The sequence below is a fragment of the Peromyscus leucopus genome, chromosome 14 (genome assembly GCF_004664715.2).
Source record: "Peromyscus leucopus breed LL Stock chromosome 14, UCI_PerLeu_2.1, whole genome shotgun sequence".
NCBI classification, from domain to species: domain Eukaryota; kingdom Metazoa; phylum Chordata; class Mammalia; order Rodentia; family Cricetidae; genus Peromyscus; species Peromyscus leucopus.
The window spans coordinates 80,706,293-80,721,766 of NC_051075.1; positions in this window are offsets into that span (position 1 = coordinate 80,706,293).

Below are 15,474 nucleotides of genomic sequence, written 5' to 3' on the forward strand. Positions count from 1 at the left end.
TGTTGTCATGGTGTCCCAGGAGCTTGGGAAATCTGTTGCTCTTGCAAGTCTTTACTGGATGTCACAGGCTCATAAGCAGGGACAGCTGCCTGTAGGATATGCTGACTCTGTCTGCCTGCAGCTTCTAACTTTAAGGGTGGGTTTTGATGGAGAGTCCTGAGCCAAGATGAGAGAATAAGCACGTCCTACCCGAAGGTACCAAGGAATGCAGATACTCAGGGACAGCTGAGTGGTTGGGGTCAAAGACAAAGCCCGGATGGGTCTGGGTCTGGGGGCTGGTTTTGGAGTGCAGTTTTTGCTGCAGCCTTTCTTATAGTGGTAGTTCCCGTCATACCCACTGTGATACTAACCTGTTCAAGATCCTCCCGGGGCCTCAGAGCCTTCTTGCTAAGTAGAAGACAAGTAGTTTTCACCTGTGGGCAGAGCTGGTGTCATAGCCTGAGCAGTGGGTGACTCAGGGCAAGTTTTATGTGTGACGTATGACACTGTGGTTATAACTGTACCCAGCATAGTAACCACAGTGCCTCAGTCTGGCACAAATTCCCCTCCATTGTGTGGTTACTTCCATGCATCTTCATAACAGGGTCCCCTGGGGGTGACATTAATACTAGCATCTTCAGCCCTCCAATCTGGGATGGTTGGCTTGAGTGGGCAAGGCTGGTGGGTTTCCTTTCCGGGTTGTGACATAGTTGTGTGTGTGTGTGTGTGTGTGTGTGTGTGACTGTGGGACCAAGATCCCCAAACTCACTCTGGCACAGACTCTAGCAGAAACTTCTTGGCCTGTGCTCCTTCACTTTGTCAGGACTGAGTGTCCCCTGGGACCTTGTGTGACCTTGTACTGTGTGTGTGGGATCCTTTCACACTGAGTTCTCTACTGAGATCTCAGGTTTTCCTGCCCCAGTGCAGAATGGCTCTGTCTGTGTGGGGTTTACCATGTCGGGTGGGGGCACTGCAGAGGCCAAGTCTTGAACCTGTCATGGGTACTGTTATAGGGGCCCTAACAGTATAGCTAGACCAGAGCCTGGGGACATCAACCCTAACTCAAGTGGGGCTGTCCAGTTCAGAGCTGAGACCCCAGACCAAGCCTAGGGTATAATATATACCACTGCCACCTTAGTTGAGGGATAAGGTTTATTCAAGGCCTTGGAGACTGATCTGAACCACTGTGGAAGATATTCCCTAGTGAGGGAGCTCATACAGAATCTTCCTCCTGTCACATTGTGACTGCTCATAGGTCTGAAACCTCTGCAGTGGCTCTCTGCTGTTCCTGTGACTGTCTTCTGTCTATAGTTGCCCTGCTCTAGCAGAGATGGGACATGAGGCAGGTCGCTATCCAGTGCCTGGCACTGGGCCAGATTTGTGGAATGATGAAATGGTTAATGGGCCCTGAGTGTCAGTTCAGCAACAGTCCAGGACCTGCTTATATTTGTGCCCTAGTGGGAAACACACTGTGGCTTCACAATGACAACCTCACTCCACATGGTCCCGATGGGCCATGCTCACTCCTACCTTCCCAGTACTTCTGTGTCTGAGAAGACAACGAGAAGTGGAAGGGAGTAGGGAGTGAGTTCTGGGTTCTACAAGGAGCTCCTCGGGATAGGAATCCCTGGAGAGAAGTAATAGGCTCTCAAGAAACCAAAATGGCCAACCCTGTCCTCAGTAGAAGCCAGAGGGGGAGACTTTGAAGAGGTCTCCTTGGTCATTCAGGGCCTTAGGCATGACAAGTTCAGAGTGGGAGCTCCTCACACCCAAGTGGGGTGAGGCAGACTTTCTGGATGTGGAGCCCAGGGTGGTTCCCACTGGAATTCTCTCTCTCTCTCTCTCTCTCTCTCTCTCTCTCTCTCTCTCTCTCTCTCTCTCTCTCTCTTTCCGAGACAGGGTTTCTCTGCATAGCTTTGCACTTTTCCTGCAGCTCACTTTGTAGCCCAGGCTGGCCTCAAACTCACAGAGGTCTGCCTGGCCCTGCCTCCAGAGTGCTGGGATTAAAGGCATGCGCTACAACTGCCAGGCTCCCACTGGGATTCTATTCCTTGACAGATTCTTAACGCTTCAAGAATGGTGCACAGAATCTTTTTCTGGTGAGCAGTAAGCTAGGAGATCATTCTTCCCTTTGTATTCCCTACCAGGATATGGGGAGCTCCTATGTGGCTGAAGTCAGTCTCAGCTTCAGTACCCTGCTCCTGTTAGTCTTTCATGGATCCAATTAGAAACAAGCACAGGCTCCCTGTGGTCCCCAAGTGCCTGATGACCCCCTGCTGAGGCTGTGATGTGGGCATCTTTGTCTTATGAGTGCCAGGTCAGGATGGCCAGATCAAGGGTTTCTGATTGGTTGTTTAAGGGTGTCTGAGTTTAGCTTGGAGTGTTTCCTGGTGTGAGAGAAAGCTCTCTAGGTCTATTCCTGTAGGAAGGAGCTATAGGTCCAGGAGCAGAGCTGAGTGGCTTCTGGTGGTTTCTCTGAACTTTGAGAGAGAGGCTGTTGGGAGCAGACCTTAGAGTGCTATGAGGACTCTGTGGTTAGTGGGAAATGCTGTGTGTGGGCTGGTGTCAACCAATGTGCCTCAATGGTCAAGATTCAGAAACACATCCTCAGGTGTCAGCTCCCCTAGACTGCCTGTTGTTTGGGTCTGAGGTGTCGTCTGTGGCCCAAAGGTTCCTAGTGTGTTTTTGCTGCTGAATATACCACTGTGGTAGCCTCCGGAGTTATCACAGTAGAAGATCCCTTTACAAAAAGCACTGCCTGTGGATGGGCCTTGTGCTCTGCAGGACTAGGGTCCAGGGGCAGCAAGGGCAGCGGTACAGACTCAGGGGACATCCTGAGCAAAGGTCCTGCCTGCCCTCTTGGGCTTGTATCTCTCCAGGAAGGGTCAGGAACCTGGGCCTGGGGCTGCCACAGAAGTATATTTTTGTCTTCCATGGAGGCCCTTTGTTCTGTTTCCTGTTTGTGGCTGTTCAGATATGCTGCTGTGCGATATATTTCTGCAGAGGCTGTGGGGACAAACTTAGGGCTCCATTGCTTATTGAGAGCTGCTGGTAGTGAAAATCCATGAGAGTATACAGCAGTGACAACTAGTGTTCAGAAGGTCAACCTATCAGAACTAAGGGTTCTGTTAGAGGAAACCATCATGCAAGGATTATTGGAATTCCTGCATTTTGAATGAACTGGCTGTCTCTGGTTGCAAACTTCCTGTTTACAAAAATAACAGCTTTGATTATCTGATTTACCACGCATCTCCATCCTGTGTGTTCACATAATCTCACGATTGCACCTCAATCTGGGGCACGACTTTCCCTATACATTTGGGGTAAGTGGATAACTGTCCCCAGATGTGTTTATTGAATTGAAGATGTGTAATCGAATTGAAGACCCTGACATTAACCCACACACCTATGGACATATAATTTTTGACAAAGAAGCCAAAAGTATACAATGGAAAAAAGAAAGCATCTTCAACAAATGGTGCTGGCATAACTGGATATCAACATGTAGAAGGCTGCAAATAGATCCATATCTGTCACCATGCACAAAACTTAAGTCCAAGTGGATCAAAGACCTCAACATAAATCCAGCTACTCTAAACCTGCTAGAAGAGAAAGTAGGAAGTAATCTTGAACGCATTGGCATAGGAGATCACTTCCTAAATATAACACCAGTAGCGCAGACACTGAGACAAACAATCAATCAATGGGACCTCCTGAAACTGAGAAGCTTTTGTAGAGCAAAGGATACGGTCAACAAGGCAAAGCAACAGCCTACAGAATGGGAAAAGATCTTCACCAACCCCACAGGTGACAGAGGACTGATATCCAGAATATATAAGGAATACATGGCTTATTTTTTATATTACCTTGAGCCTATTGCTTTAAACTGCACCATTCTAAGACTGAAAGGGTGCTCCGCCCACTTCAGCTTCCCAACATGGCAGTGGTACATTTTCTGACAGCTCTGGGAGTCATAAGCTCTCAGATATAGTGGGTCTATGCTTCTATCAAGGCAGCATGTAGCCCAGAAACCTCTTTTTGTTTTGTACTAGCAAAGGCTAAATCCACCACACAGCTTAATGTGCCACTTGCAGAGGCCTCATTCCTGCCATACTGCAGGTCCAGCCAACACACCAGGAACCCACCATAGTAGCTCAAACATGCATGCTGCCGCTAACTTGAAAGAGACAACTAGTATCTGTTTTTATCTCCATTTTAGAATCTTTTAAATCAGGTTTTAGGTGGAAACACTTGCCAACACATTGGGAGCCATTTGTAGCTAGAGTTTTCCTGCCTTGCCCACAGTAAGGACAAATCTGTAACCCGCCAGTCCCACAGCCTCTCAGACCCAACCAAGTAAACACAGAGACTTATATTGCTTACAAACTGTATGGCTGTGGCAGGCTTCTTGCTAACTGTTCTTACAGCTTACAGCAGAATCTCTGTGAGCTGTAGGCCAGCCTGGTCTACGGAGTAAGATCCAGGACAGGCACCAAAATGACAATAGAGCAAACCCTGTCCTGGGAAAAAGAACAAAAACAAAAAACCCCAAAAAACTCAACACAGATGGTTTTGGTGGCGCATGCTGGTCGGATTTGCTGAAGGAGGCAGAGGCAAGCAGATCTCTGTGAGTTTGAGGCCAGCCTGGGCTACCAAGTGAACTCCAGGAAAGGACCAAAGGTACTCAGAGGTCCGCCTGGCTCTGCCTTCTGAGTGCTGCGATTAAAGGCGTTCACAGCAACCTCCTCATCCCCCTAACCCTGGCTTTCTTATGGCTTGCTAATAGCTCTGACTCCCAGACAAGTTTATTTATTAACATACAATTAAAATCACATTTCAGTATGAATAAAATACCACCATACCTCTCCCACCTCGTGTGTGTGTGTGTGTGTGTGTGTGTGTGTGTGTGTGTGTGTGTGTGTGTGTGTGTATAGCATCTCTATGTCTGGATGCCTTAGTCTAGTAGATCTCCTGGGACCAGTGCTGGTCAGGGGATCCAAGACTGGAGGTTGGTGAGTGATGCTCTGAGTCTCTACTGCTATTTGAAGTCCTAAGCTTCCTGGGATGGTCTCAGGCTGACTGACTGGGTAGGCTGCAGGCTGATGGACAAGTCTGGAGTTGAGCTAATGGGAGGCCAGGTTCTAACTGTGTGGTGTGATGGACCCCAGGATGGGTCTGAGGTGAAGTAGACTACATTGTGGAACCTAAGGAAAGGCTTTGCCATGGGAATGGCAGTGAATGGCTGCAGGTGTCTGAAGTGGCATGGGTTTTTTGCACCATTGCCTCAGCCTGGGCTTCTGTGCCAGGCATCTGTCTGATGTCTGTGTCCACTGCCCCTGACTGTTACTTTCTGAACAACTGCTGGTGTAGCCTTTCTGAGAGGATTTGTAGTTGGCAAAGACACCACAGTGCTGCTTCTCATGCCTACTCCTGTGAGCTGTCCCTCCAGACCTGACTGGAGGACAGAGCAGGTGGAGCGTTTGTTGCTGGAAATGTGGAGCAGATTGGATTTTAGGGCCCTGGTGTCATGGTGTCCTAGGAGCTGTGGAATATCTGTTGCTCTTGCAAGTCTTTACTGGATGTCACAGGCTCATAGCCAGGGACACCTTCCTGTAGGAGATGTCTGACTCTATCTGCCTGCAGCTTCTCCCCTGAAGGGTGGGTTTTGGTGGAGAGTCCTGAGCCAAGATGAGAGAGTAAGCTTGTCCTACCCCAAGATACCAAGGAATGCAGATACTCAGGGACAGCTGAGTGGTTGGGGTCATAGACAAAGCCCGGGTGGGTCTGGGTCTAGGGGCTGGTTTTGGAGTGCAGTTTTGGCTACAGCCTTTCTTACAGTGGTAGTTCCAGTTATACCCACTGTGATACTAACCTGTTCAAGATCCTCCCAGGGCCTCAGAGCCTTCTTGCTAAGTAGAGGACAAGTAGTTTTCACCCGTGGGCAGAGCTGGTATCACAGGCTGAGCAGTGGGTGACCTCAGGGCAAGTTTTATGTGTGATGTATTACACTGTGGTTATAACGGTATCCACTAACATAATAACCACAGTGCCTCAGGCTGGCACAAATTCCCCTCCACTGTGTGGTTACTTCTATGCATCTTCTTAACAGGGTCCCTGGGGGTGACATTAATACTAGCATCTGCAGCCCTCTAATCTGGGATGGTTGGCTTGAGTGGGCAAGGCTGGTGGGTTGGTGGGTTTCCTTTCCGGGTTGTGACATAGTTGTGTGTGTGTGTGTGTGTGTGTGTGTGTGTGTGTGTGTGTGTGTGACTGTGGGACCAAGATCCCCAAACTCACCCTGGCACAGACTCTAGCAGAAACTTCTTAGCCTGTGCTCCTTCACTTTGTCAGGACTTAGTGTCCCCTGGGACCTTGTGTGACCTTGTACTGTGTGTGTGGGATCCTTTCACACTGAGTTCTCTACTGAGATCTCAGGTTTTCCTGCCCCAGTGCAGAATGGCTCTGTCTGTGTGGGGTTTACCATGTCGGGTGGGGGCACTGCAGAGGCCAAGTCTTGAACCTGTCATGGGTACTGTTATAGGGGCCCTAACAGTATAACTAGACCAGAGCCTGGGGACATCAACCCTAACTCAAGTGGGGCTGTCCAGCTCAGAGCTGAGACCCCAGACCAAGCCTAGGGTATAATATATACCACTGCCACCTTAGTTGAGGGATAAGGTTTATTCAAGGCCTTGGAGACTGATCTGAACCACTGTGGAAGATATTCCCTAGTGAGGGAGCTCATACAGAATCTTCCTCCTGTCACATTGTGACTGCTCATAGGTCTGAAACCTCTGCAGTGGCTCTCTGCTGTTCCTGTGACTGTCTTCTGTCTATAGTTGCCCTTGGCTCTAGCAGAGATGGGACATGAGGCAGGTCGCTATTCAGTGTCTGGTCTTGGGCCAGATTTGTGGAATGATGAAATGGTTAATGGGTCCTGAGTGTCAGTTCAGCAACAGTCCAGGACCTGCTTATATTTGTGCCCTAGTGGGAAACACACTGTGGCTTCACAATGACAACCTCACTCCACATGGTCCCGATGGGCCATGCTCACTCCTACCTTCCCAGTACTTCTGTGGCTGAGAAGACAACGAGAAGTGGAAGGGAGTAAGGAGTGAGTTCTGGGTTCTACAAGGAGCTCCTCAGGACAGGGATCCCTGGAGAGAAGTAATAGGCTCTCAATAAACCAAAATGGCCAACCCTGTCCTCAGTAGAAGCCAGAGGGGGAGACTTTGAAGAGGTCTCCTTGGTCATTCAGGGCCTTAGGCATGACAAGTTCGGAGTGGGAGATCCTCACCCCAGTGGGGTGAGGCAGACATTCTGGATGTGGAGCCCACGGTGGTTCCCACTGGCATTCTGTCCATTGACAGATTCATTATGCTCCAAGTGAACAGTAAGCTGGGAGATCATTCTGAACTTTGAATTCCCTACCAGGATATGGGGAGCTCCTATGTGGCTGAAGTCAGTCCCAGCTTCAGTACCCTGCTCCCATTAGTGTTGCATCCATTCAGGTAGAAACAAGCACAGGCTCCTGTTGTTCCCCAAGTGCCTGATGACCCCCTGCCGAGGCTGTGATGTGGACATCTTTGTTTTGTGGGTGCCAGGTCAGGATGACCAGATCAAGGGTTTCTGATTGGTTGTTTAAGGCTGTCTGAGATGAGCTTGGAATGTTTCCAGGTGTGAGAGAAAGCTCTCTAGTCTATTCCTGTAGGAAGGAGCTATAGGTCCAGGAAGAGGTGAGTCGCTTCGATGGTGTACCTGGACTTTGGGAGAGGTTGTTGGAAGCAGAACTTTGGGTGCTATGAGGACTCTGTGGATAGTGGGAAATGCTGTGTGTGGCCTGGTGTCAATAATTGTGCCTCAATGGTCAAGATTCAGAAACACATCCTTAGGTGTCTGCTCCTCTAGACTGCCTGTTGTTTGGTTGAGGTGTCTGCTGGTGCCCCAAAGTTTCCTGTGGGTTTTTGTTACTGGATATACCACTGTGGGAGCTACCGTAGTAATCACAGTAGAAGATCCCTTTACAAAAAGCACTCTGTGTGGATGGGCCTTGTGCTCGGCAGGAATAGGGTCCAGGGGAAGCAGGGGCAAAAGTGCATACTCAGGGGCCATCCTGAGCAAAGGTCTAGCCTGCCCTCTTGGGCTTGTATCTCTCCAGGATGTCCAGAAAGCTGGGCCTGGGGCTGCCACAGAAGCATATTCCTACTTTACTCAGTCTCTCAATGCAATCCTTTCTGAATGGTGCTGGGGAGGCTTCTGAGGGAGGGCTGACAGAGAGTTATGGAAAGACTTGTTTCTGAGTGGCTCCATGACTGACATGCTGCCTTTGTGCCCTGGAGAGGGTGATGGTGAGGTCTGGAGACCCTGACATGTAGGCAGAAGATCGGGCCCTGTCAGGACAAGCCTGACTTTGTGCTTTGAGGCATGCCTGCCCTTTCCTCTTTGAACACCTCAGAGACTATATATACCCTCCCTAGAGAGCCTGGTCATCTCCCTCTCTGTCTGTGTGAATCGGCTGCTGACCTGTTGCCCATGTCTCCTTTTACAAGTTCTTGTGCTTCCATTCACTGGCTCTTATGTGATGTCATGACAGTTGTTTCCTAGGGTCTTGTCCCTAGTCACCTTCTGTTCCTGGGGGAAACCCTGGTATTTCCCACTGTTAGGCAGTGGGGGCCTGACCCTGGAACACAGGGACACAGGCAGTCCTTTCTCATCTCATTAACAGAGTGATTAGACTTTGCTTGTTAGGATTTCAGGGGTTGAGTGAGAGGGAATCCTATGGGTGGAACTTTTTTCTCCTTTTGGATTGTAGGTCCTTTTTATTCTCAGCATTGAAGCTGATCCAAGCATGTTGCTCTGTGTGACACTCTACCCTAGAATCCTTCTTCATGCTTCCCAAGTGCAAGTCTGTCACAGTTTATTTTGTCTTCCAAAGAGGCCCTTTGCTCTCTTTTCTGTTTGTGGCTGTTCAGAGATATTGAAGTGTCGCATATTTCCGAAGAGGCTGTGGGGACACACTTAAGGCTCCATTGCTTGTTGAGAGCTGCTGGTAGTGAAAATCCATGAGAGTATACAGCAGTGACAACTAGTGTTCAGAAGGTCAACCCATCAGAACTAAGGGTTCTGTTAGAGGAAACCATCATGCAAGGATTTATGGAATTCCTGCCTTTTGAATGAACTGGCTGTCTCTGGTTGTAAACTTCCTGTTTACAAAAATAACAGCTTTGATTCTCTGATTTACCATGCATCTCCATGCTGTGTGTTCACATAATCTCACGATTGTACCTCAATCTTGGACACAACTTTCCCTATACCTTTGCGGTAAGTGGATAACTGTCCCCAGCTGTGTTTATTTTTCATTAACATATATCTGGCCAGGGCCATGCTCCAGACAAAAGTATTTCAGCAAAGATAACTTTTTCAAGGACAAATGCAGAGAAATAAACACTAGCTCATCTCACCCACAAACAGAGAAAAGAACCACTAACAATTAAATTCTCAACTCCTTACCTTCACCCTGCGTTATTTATACAAGACTCTAATTTAAGAGATTTACTACTCACACTCCTGGGTGATGCTTTAGCCATTTGCTAGTTACTGAGTTAAGGCAGTTACTTCCCACTGAACCAAGGAGACTGCCTACCTACAAGGCCAGGGAGGAGATAGGTGCCAATCTTCTTTCTTGTGCAAATTAAGTTTTTATTCTTCCACTCCCAGGGGTCATTCCTAGATTTTCTGCTCAGCAAATACTCTGAGCAAAAGTGCTTTTACTAACCAAATGCTACTTGCTCTGCCATAGGTTGCTTAGCCACCTAGCATTGTCCCCCTCCCTATCAGAAAGCAGCTGCAGCCAGGAGGAGTGGGAAAAGGGGGGCCAAAGACAGTTTACTTTCTTGTGACTTATTGACCCCTAACACTCTACCTAGACATTTCTAGACTTTAGTTTGAGCATATAAATTCTCTAATGATGTTAGCCTTTCATGGACCGGACCAGAGAACTCCCCTTTAGTCATTCCCATATTGGGTTGTAATTGGAAGCTGACAATTATTGCTGTATATGTGGATCCTTATCATTTCTCTCTGTGACCCTGAAAACCTCAAGCCTAGCATTGTTTACCAAAGAATTACTGTGTGGGTATCTATAATGGTTCTCTGAGAGCTCGGGGAAGATGGATGGAGAAGAACAAAAATGAGGACAGAGATGGAAAGAACTAGGTAGAGATGAGAGAACAGCAGGAGGGATGAGAGCAGGAGGGACTGAGAGGAGCTAAGTAAGAGAGCAGAAAAAAACTGTGTAGATAGAATTGACCTAGAGGCATAAAGTGATTGGACTTAAGAACTCAGTGTGCTTAGATTCATTAGATATCCCTCAGATTAGAACCCTCAGCTGGTAGTTAGACTCTTCCACGTGCCGTTGGTGCAAACAATATAGGGTGGACTTATTATTGTTTGCATTAATTTCTGATGTAGGAGTGGTTCCAGGGTACCCAGCAGCAATGCCTGGCAGCTCTTCTTCAGCTGTGTCTTTGTTCTCCAGTCAGGCATGTTCTGCTTCCTTCTCCTGAGCTCTACGTTCTGGACAATATCTGCAGGTCTTTCTTTCAGCATGGCCTACTGACTCTCTTTATTTATGTCTACAGTAACTCTTAAAATTACTATTGTGTGGTGATGTGGCATGATTGAGCATGTGAGTTACTGGTAGAGCATTCACCGGCATACACATTGCACTGTGTTTCAATGAGACCAGATTGTCCATCTTGTTCAGAGCATAGGCCAGAAGGGCAGATTTTGATAAGACTTCTCCCTTGTTTTGGGACCTTAAGGAAGTGGAGTTTACAGTGGGCGGTAGTCGCTCCAGAAAAGGGTGAGGCAGGGCTACAGAATATGGAGTCTCAGGGTTGTTCCCACTGGCATTCTGTCTCTTGACCGATTCTTAATGCTTCACGACTGTTGCCCAAAATCTTTTTGTGGTGAGCAGTAAGCTAGGAGATCATTCTGCCCTTTGTGTTCCCTACCAGGATATGGGGAGCTCTTATGAGGCTGAAGTCAGTCCCAGCTTCCGTACCCTGCTCCCATTAGTCTTTCATGGATCCAATTAGAAACAATCACAGGCTCCCTGTAGTCCCCAAGTTCCTGATGACCCTCTGCTGAAATTGCGATGTGGGCAACTTTGTCTTGTGGGTGCCAGGTCAGGATGGCCAGACCAAGGGTTTCTGATTGGTTGTTTAGGACTGTCTGAGATGAGCTTGGAGTGTTTTCTGGTGTGAGATGAAGCTCTCTAGGGCTATTCCTATAGGAAGGAGCTTTAGGTCCAGAAGCAGAGCTGAGTGGTTTCTGGTGGTGTCCCTGGACTTTGAGAGAGGCTGTTGGGAGCAGTCCTTAGTGTGCTATGAGGACTCTGTGGTTAGTGGGAAATGCTGTGTGTGGGCTGGTGTCAACCAATGTGCCTCAATGGTCAAGATTCAGAAACACATCCTCAGGTGTCAGCTCCCCTAGACTGCCTGTTGTTTGGAGCTGAGGTGTCTGCTGTGTCCCAAAGGTTCATAGTGTGTTTTTGCTGCTAGATATACCACTGTGGTAGCTACCGGAGTAATCACAGTAGAAGATCCCTTTACAAAAAGCCCTGCCTGTGGATGGGCCTTGTGCTCTGCAGGACTAGGGTCCAGGGGAAGCACAGACTTCAGTGCAGACTCAGGGGCCTTCCTAATCAAAGGTCTAGCCTGCCCTCTTGGGCTTATGTCTCTCCAGGAATGTCCAGGCAGATGGGCCTGGGGCTGCCACAGAAGTGTATTTTTTCTTCCATGGAGGCCCTTTGTTCTGTTTCCTGTTTGTGGCTGTTCAGACATGCTGCTGTGTCATATATTTCTGCAGAGGCTGTGGGGACACACTTAGGGCTCCATTGCTTTCTGAGAGCCACTGGTAGTGAAAATCCATGAGAGTATACAGTAGTGACAACTAGTGTTCAGAAGGTCAACCTATCAGAACTAAGGGTTCTGTTAGAGTAAATGATCATACAAGGTGTTATGGAATTACTGCCTTTTGAATGAACTGGACGTCTCTGGTTGTAATTTTCTTGTGCAATAACAGCTTTGATTCTCCTAATTACCATGCATCTCTCACAATTGGGCCTCAATCTTGGCCACAACTTTCCCTGTACATGTGGGTTAATTGGACAACTGTCCCCACCTGTGTTTATTTTTCATTAACATATATTTGGCCAGGGCCATGCTCCAGACAAAAGTATTTCAGCAAAGTTACTTTTTTTTTTTTTTTTTTTTTTTTGGTTTTCGATGCTGAGGGCAATTTTAAGAGCCATGCCATATTGCCTGCCTGAGTTAAGTTTCTATTGTGCAGTATTGAGCCACTAACCAGAAAATTTTGACATACCTGAACAAGTCCTGAGTTTTTAGAAAATAACTTAACATTTCCTTATCTTTCTGCTACAGTGACCATTAGTAACAATGTTTTGTGGTTGGGTTGCGTGCTTGGGTTGCTTGGCAACTCAACAGTCCCCTGATCTTTTCCCAAAGAAAGTTTCCTGGTCTCCTTCTATAAAACTCGCCTGAGCAATATAAAATTTTGCAGCTTGATCAGAATACTGCCTTGCTATCAATTCTGTGTGTCTCTTGTCCCTTTCATTCGCCATTCCCCCTTCTAGGGTCTCTGCTGAAGATCCTGCTGGTCGGGACAACTGGCGCCCAGTGTGGGAATCTGGGTTTGGAGTAGTGGTGAACATCATCACACACCAAGGCAGGCCTGTCTAAGTGTTGGACCACCGTGGAAGATGGCTCCATGAATGAAGGTCAGGTCAGTGATCGCCACAGAAACACCTGGCCTTGAGACAGATCCAGAGGAATTTTAACATGATGACACAAGGTAAATTTACCATGGGACAAGCATTTAATAAACAGGATTTGTTTATTTTGGGACTGAAACAGTCTTTCAAGACATGAGGAATTAGGGTTAAAAAGAAAGACATAAAAAAATTTCTTGACTATATTGGAGATGTCTGTCCTTGGCTTTCCCAAGAAGGAACCATAGATGAAAAACACTGGAGACAGGTTGGTGACTGTTTAAATGATTTTTACCAGACCCTGGTCCTGAAAAGTTCCCCTTTCAAAGTTTTTCCTACTGAAATTTAATTAATGATGTCTTAAAAACTTATAATCATTTCCCTGATGTTCAAAAATTAATTAAGGAGGGAGAAAAAGCCCTGAAGAGTCCTCCTATCCACTCTCTGTTTGTCATTCTGTCAGTATTAATATTCCTGAATCCCCCACATCTAGTCTTCTGGCAACAAATAACCATCAGAGAAGAAAAAAGAGGGAACCCCCTACTCTGGGTCCACATACCCATTTCTCCCACAAAGGTGTTGGCCACTTATCCATCTTTAATGGCCAAGCTAATTATTAAGGGCAGAAAAACAAGTCGCCAATACTTTGGAAAAGATCCTGACTCCATAGTCGTCCCCTATAATAGCGAGAACAATTAGATTGGCTGCTTCAAACACATGATGAATGGCCCATTGCCCGCTCTTCCTTCCTTGGTGCTATCGATAACCATTATCCTAGTGATCCCTTGTTACAGTTTGCCAGAATTCATCCCGTTGTTTTCTCCAAATTAACTGCCTCACAACCTCTAAGGGAGGCTCCCCTGATATTTACAGATGGCTCAGCCAATGAGATTGCTGCCTTTGTTGTGGATGGAAAGGCTACCTCCTGCCTCTCCCCATATTCCTCAGCACAGCTTGTTGAACTTTATGCAGTCATTCAAGTTTTTCAATTATTTCATTCTCAGCCCTTCAATTTGTATACTGATAGTGCTTATGTTGCCCATTCTGTTCCCTTATTGGAAACTGTTCCCTTTGTTAAACCCTCTACCAATGCAGCTCCACTTTTTCTTCAGCTGCGCTCCTTGATTATGGCTAGACAGTGCTCCTTTTTTATTGGCCATCTTCGGGCCCTTTTAAAATTGCCTGGTCCTCTATCTGAAGGAAATGCCTTGGCTGATGCAGCCACACAATTAGTTTTTCCTGTTGTTGCAGGATTCCTTTCTCAGGCTGCCCAAGCACACTCTCCTCACCATTTAAATGCTCATTCCCTTCATTTGTTGTTTAAGCTTACCGGAGAACAGGCCCGAGAAATTGTTAAAAATTGCACTGACTGTGCTGTCTCCCTCCCTGTTTAACATCTGCGAGTTACACCGGGGCTTGGTTCCCAATGAAATGTGGCAAATGGATGTTACTCATTTAATTGAATTTGGCAAACTTAAATACATATTTGCCTATCTCTAGGCCAGAGAGGCCTCCAAAAATGTTATTTCCCATATTTTACAATGCTTTTCTGTACAGGGAAAGCCTAAAGTTATAAAAACTGATAATGGCCCAGGATATACTCTAAAAAATTTTCAATCTTTTTGCCAACAACTTTAGATTAAGCATGTCACTGGCATTCCTTACAACCCCCAGGGCCAGGGCATCGTTGATTGTGCTCATCAGACTCTAAAATCCATGCTTCATAAATTAAAGAAGGGAAGCCTGTATGATACATGATGCAACCCCTGAAATCTTTTACATCATGCCCTTTTTGTCCTTAATTTCCTTACCTTGGACAAGAATGAAAGGTCTGCAGAGGACTGCTTTTGGCATCCACAAACTCAAAGCCACCAAGCATTGGTCATGTGGAAAGACCCCTTAACTGCCCAGTGGAAAGGGCCTGACCCAGTCCTGATCTGGGGTCGAGGGGTCAGCATGCATCTATGACCAAACAGAGGGAGGTCCTCATTGGCTCCCTGAGAGATTAGTTAAACAAGTCAACTCTAACCAATCACCCAGGGAAAAGTATAGTCCCTGAGGTTGTTTCCCTTTCCTTCTCCTTCTTTACAGATGCTGATGAAGGAAAAACTGGGAGAATTTCCCTGGATATTCTGGATCATGTTGCTGTCTGTACCTTCTCATCAGGACCAGAGACTGGTCGACACACCCCCATTTGCATGGCGTTTTTATTTGACTGAAAATTGTATAATTATGCTAAAACACAGACCTTTGGCCACCTATTGGCTACCACTGACTGCCCCTTGCAAGGATGTCAGAATCCCATTTTTCTTAACTTTACTGATTTCCATAATTCCCCCGGCAAGGTGGCTACTGCTGTTTTTTGTATGATCAGACTGTTACATTTGCTAAACGTATATGAAAGAGAAAACCTAGGATGCCCCTATTCTTACTGCAAAATTCATGATGCCATTCCTCCTTCTAAGGGACAGGTAATTTGGAGAAAATTGAAAGGTCCTAAATTTTATAAGACATCTACAGGATATTCCCTAGTGGTTTGGGACCCGTGGGACTCAGGATGGACTAGTCCAGTAGAAGGAGCCATGTATGTGGCCCAAACAGCCACATGGCCTAGCTCCAGACTCTACATTTGGCGCTCTTATGTACAAGTACAATCTACGGTCCATCATAAGATCCTTATACAAGAAAAAAATTTAATGACA